This window comes from Macaca mulatta, chromosome 3, assembly GCF_049350105.2.
Source record: "Macaca mulatta isolate MMU2019108-1 chromosome 3, T2T-MMU8v2.0, whole genome shotgun sequence".
NCBI lineage: Eukaryota > Metazoa > Chordata > Mammalia > Primates > Cercopithecidae > Macaca > Macaca mulatta.
The window spans coordinates 158,068,861-158,074,860 of record NC_133408.1 but is presented as its reverse complement, the minus strand read 5'-3'; positions in this window follow the sequence as shown (position 1 = coordinate 158,074,860).

The window sequence follows — 6,000 nt, the reverse complement described above, 5'->3', positions numbered from 1 at the left end:
TAAAAGGTGAATTGTTAAACAAAATGTGACATCCATGCCACGGAATACAACTCAGTAATAAAAAAGGAACACTATTAATACATAAAACAACTTGGGTGGATCTCAAGAGAGTTATGCTGAGTAAAATTAAAAGCCAGTCCCAAACATTACATAATGTAGGATTCCAATTTTATAATAATTTTGGAATGACAAAATTCTAGAAAAGAGGACAAATTAGTCATTTTCAGTGTTTATGGAGGTGTGGACAGGAGGGAGGTGGGTGTGGTTATAAAAGGGTAGTAAGGGATTGTGGTGATGAAATCATTTGTATCTTGACTGCATTGGTTGTTACAAACCCACACATGATAAATTTGCATATAACTAAATATGTACATACGCACACACACGCACTTGTGTGCATGTAAAACTTGAAAAACCTAAATAAGGTTGAAGATATGTATCAATGTGAATTTTCTGGTTGTTTTTTACATAAACAAATGTTTTTATTTACAAAAAAGTTTTTATTTATTACATAAATACTATAATTATGTAATACTGCTGATACCATTGTAGAACTAATTTAAGGGTATATGGAATCTCTATAATTTCTTAAGCTGCATGTGAATCTACAATTATCTTATAAATGTTTCTTTAAAGTAAATTATGAAGTATTTGAAGTCAGTGCAACTCAGTAAAGAATACTGCTTTGTTTTGCTTAGCAGTAGCACTCTATATTTCTGCTAGAAAAGGGATGTTTTCTGAAACGTTAAATCATAAGCCATGCCTGGAATTATCACCTTTGTCCTGCAATATGCTTTGAAATATTTTCATGAATTCAGAGTTACACAAGCTGGTAGTATAAGGCCCACCACTGCTGAGAGAAGAAAATACTTTTAATGAACACACACAGTTCGTCGAATCTAGTAAAAGATCAGTCCTGATATAATCCTTGTACAGAATTTCATCAGTGTGAGAAATGCTAAATATTAACAGTCTTTTAAAAAATCTATGCATGCTTATAAAAAGTAACACACAGGCACATTCACAAATACACACACACAGATATGATGTTACAATGTTCCACTAAGCACTAGTAACCATGTACTTTGTATTTTGTAACCATTTTGATACAGGGTGAATATTTTCTAAAAAATAAATGTGAGTTTTTTAGGAAATGTGTATTTTAATGTTCTATTAAGAGACACATTCTGAGTAAATGATAAGTATTTTTCAAAGCATTGGGACGTTTCCAATGGGCTGAAAATATAAAACCTAACATTATTGTAAAGTAAGAAATAAAAATTTATTTAGAAAATGTAGGATAGGCGTGGTGACTCACGCCTGGAATTCTGGCACTTTGAGAAGTCAGAACTCCCAAGGATTACTTGAGCCCAGGAGTTCAAGTCTGCAGTGAGCCATGATTGCGCCACTGCACTTCAGCCTGAGTGGCAGAGCAAGACCATGTCTCTTAAAAGACAAAAAATAAATAAAATATAAATTTTAATTTCCAATGAAGGAATACATTCTGACAAAGCAATCTCTTGGGAACCTAAAACATGCAATGATATAAAAGCAAAGTATATTGTTGTTTGCAGTGAAAATAGTTGTTAGCTTTTTGTATCATTCTTATCAAGGTTAAAACAGGAAATACCTGAATGATACATCAAGCAGTACATGTTAAACTAAGGACAGGACAGCATTAAAGAACATGGTGACCCCTAAAGAGAGATGATTGATTGATAGATCGTATTTCAAAAGTCTTGATACCTGAGGTCAAGGAATGAAGATAAAAACTAGCTGAAATTTTTCAAAAATAAAGTAAAAGGTGACATCACATCAGAGCCACAGTGAAAATTACGGATGGAGAAACAACCTAAAAAGAAACTCTAAATTAAAATTAAAAACTGTCAGGGGCCAGGTGAGGTGGCCCACGCCTGTAATCCCAGCACTTTGGGAGGCCGAGACTTGTGGTCAGCTGAAGTCAGGAGTTTGAGACCAGCCTAGCCAACATGATGAAACCCCTGTCTACTAAAAATCAAAAAATTAGCTGGGTGTGGTGGTGGACACCTGTAATCCCAGCTACTCAGGCGGTTGAGGTATGAGTATCTCTTAAACCTGAGAGGTGGAGGTTGCAGTGAGCCGAGATTGCACCATTGCACTCCAGCCTAGGCAACAAAAGTGAAACTCCATCTCAAAAAAACAAAACAAAACAAAACAAAAAACTGTCAGGGGCAAAAATACTTGACAGCATAGTTAGTTATTACATAAAACTTCATTCCCCATGGCCCTGATGACATCAAGACAAAACCAAAAGACCCTAGGCTGAACCAGGAAAGGAAGTGTAATAACTTTATTGGATTGGACTGCCTTAGCCTTAGTGAGTGTGGGAGAAGTGAGAGGAACTTGTACGTTAGTGAATATAATGACAAGTGCATTTTTTGAAGAGAGCTCTTTGTTCTGTTCAGTTTAAATGGAATCTGTAAAAAAGGGAAAATGGGATGTTATAAAGTTACCTTTCTCAATATCCTTGCAGGTGAAAGGGATTTCTGAATCATATCAATAAAATATTTAAATAGAGACATTGAAAATTTGTGTTTGGACATAAATTTGAAAATAAAAATCATACTTTAATACCTATTTTTATCTTTACTATTCTAAAGAAACTGTAGGCTTAAGATCTGGTGGGCAAGTCAAATTTATGAACAGTTAAGAACATTGAAAAATTGTGACCAGGAATATAAATAGAATGTTAGAATGTCTTTCCACTGTGAAAATGAAGCTTTATAGAACTTGTAGACATGGCAAAAATTCTATTTCTCAAAATAAGAAAGAGAAGCAGACAAAAAGGCTAGTCATAGGTCAATTGTCTTGATAGATCTGGTCAGATTGTGAAAGGGGCTCAGGCACTGAAAGGATAAATTACTTTCTACCTGCCTGAAAAAGGCCAAGGAAAAAAAGCATCTTTGGGGCTGAAAACTAACAGAACATTGTAGCTGTCTTGTGGAAATTTTTAATATCCAGGACAGCCACATTAGTTACTTCGAAGAAAACATGTATATTATGAGGAGGATGTGGTTGTCTCATTGTTAGTAAAAAGATAGAGGTGACTTATTTAGTATATTAGGGTAAATGTGCTTCTAATTTTAGTCTATTACTAAATATTTGGATTTGATTTGCTTGGGGAAAAATGATTCCTGCAAAAAAATCTTAAATCTTTCAACAAAACATATATATATATATATAAAAATAATATCCCTACCCTCAGGATGTTTTATCTGGATATTAGTATTAGCCTAATGTAAAAAAAATTAAATTAAAAACAGTAACAAACATATAATTATGTGCTTCATTTATTTGTAGGTGCATTGTCCTACAGCAGTGATCTTTAAATTTGAGCATGCTTGACAGAACACAGATTTTGAAACCCACCCCAGAGTATCTGGAAATAAGTCTCAGGCAGAGCCCAACACTTTCCATTTTTCATGATTTCCCAGATGATGTTAATGTTGCTAATCTAAGGACTACACTTTGAGAACCGCTACCCTAGAAGAATTCAGAAGAGGAAAGTTATCATTGTTGCCCAGAATAACTGAGCATGTTTTGCAGAGTGATAAATACAGGTTTAATTGTTATCAGCATATAATTTGTATTCAGGCAGTAAATGGTAAATTCAATAGTTATTTTTGTTACTGTTTTTTCCCCTTCTGCTCCTTTCCTTTGCCTTCTTATTTTCTTTTCTTCTTCTTTGGGCTGAGAACAAATTGTCTCGTAAATCCTTCATTATAATCTTAATTTTTTCCTAAGAAATCGTGTGTGTGTGTGTGTGTTAGTCATTTAAACTGGTACATTCCTGTCTAGTGCTGACCACTTTCTCAGTGACATTTTCCAGGCTGCATGTATAACTTGCCAAACATAGTTGTCTCTCCAGTAAACCAATCAGTCTGTTTCCACTGACCACAGCAAACTTCATTATTGAAGCAAGGGAGACCAAATTGGGCGGCTATAATGAATGCCATACATAGATAAACTCTGCAGTGTCAGCAATGTTTGCTCAATATTTCTGAATGCAAAAGCAATTTAAATAGTGAAATGTCAGGATAAAGATATAATAGGATGTAGGGACATAAGGCCGGATTTTCTTTTTACAGTACTCAATGGAAAATTTTACCCACAGGAACTTTTCTTTAACTCCAATAAACTTACTTTTATTTTTGAGATACATGAATTGTGGGGGGTTTTTTTTTTTTTTTGGTTGGTTATTTTTCCAATCAAAAGGTATCATATTTTATATAAAAATGCAGTGTTATTGTGTTTCCTCTCTTCAAATTATATCTTTGGCACTCTATCTGGAAAAGAGAGAGGGGCAAGAGATTTATTATTTTTAAAATAGCTAAAATCTGTTTTTAAAATGACATAATGTACTTTATGATGCATGTGCCAACATATTTATATTAAGCATTAAAGTATAATCACAGCATTTTTACAGGAAGATGCTGATTGTATATGTTTTCTATATCACTCACATAAGCATCTTTCTATGAGTGACAAATTGAAATCTTTAAACTCAGGTTTCTCCTGGTTACCAGTTTATTTTATTGAAAAATTAAATCGCCTCCATTTTAACCTGCACATGCTGACCAAAGAGAAAGGTAAAGTAATGATATATATTTTTTTAACTATAAATCCAAACAGAATTTATCCACATCATTTATATGGATGTAATATCTACCTATCTCTTTTTATTCCGATTCAATATTATAGCAATTTCTTTTAAATAAAATGTAATCTTTATAGTTAATGCCACCCACCTGTGACCTAATTAATATATAACTATTGGGTAGATACATACCATGAAGAATTCAATAACTGACTAGTTTATTTCAGTTTTACTTTATAGTAAATTAAGACATTTTAACTTTTTGGTTGCTAAAGCAATGTGCATAAGTAAATGTAGAAACTCAGAATCATTTAAAAATAATTACAATCAAATATAGGTAAATGGAAGGTTTTATCTGAAGAAACAATAAGTTAAGTTGCATACAACTTGGTTAAAATGCTCCATAGCATCCAGCCTTTAATATTTTAAATATGTCAATTAAAAACAAAAGCCTTTTTTAAAGTAGGAGAAACTTACAGTAACTTGAGAATAAAAGTAAGAGCAAGCATTTCAAGTAAATAAAAATGACAAACTTATTGATGTCTAATGCAACCCATCACACCCCATGCTAAGATGAATCAGTCCTCAATCTAGTATTTTTAAACACGGTCAGAGATGTCATATCTAGTTTTTGAATAGTTATTTCACAATTTTGTTTTATTCTCATGACTTTTGCAGCCACATATATGCTAGATTTTAATTTTTCTAAATTATAATCAATTCTTAATACTAACACCAAAGTGAGTAGGTAGATTCTAATCAAGGACCCCCTTATTAATGTCAGAATCTCAAATATCTATGGAAATGCTTTTTGTGTCATACAAATTAATGGTCAAAACAATTACTTTTTATTGAACATTTGAGGACCCATACTCATTCTCACTGCTGTTTTAATTAATCCTGGCTTCAAATCCTATAAATTATGTTAATATTTTAAAAAACAACATACGGATCACCTGCACAATCTTGGATCTGAAAGCCTGCCTACCTGGTCCAGAAAGAATTCATTGTCTTATGTCTGTAGCTATTTTTTGATCAAGAAAGCCATTAAACTTGACTTCATATCACCAAATAGGAAGAACAGCAGCACAATTAATAATGTGCTAATATTCATAAACTGAATTAATTAAATGATTTGTGTAAGGGGTCTCATCCATGTTTTTGTTTGTACTTTGCACGAAGTGTTGGGTACAGTGACATTATTTTTCAGATTAGGAAATGAAGCCCAATAACTTTAAATGAAAGAACTTTAAATGAAATAACTAATACAGACTTGTGGAATATTGAAATATTGTTGAAATGTATTGGAGAAAGTCTTAGTGATCATTTAGTTCAACTGCCCGTTGTTAGAGGTCATGGATTCA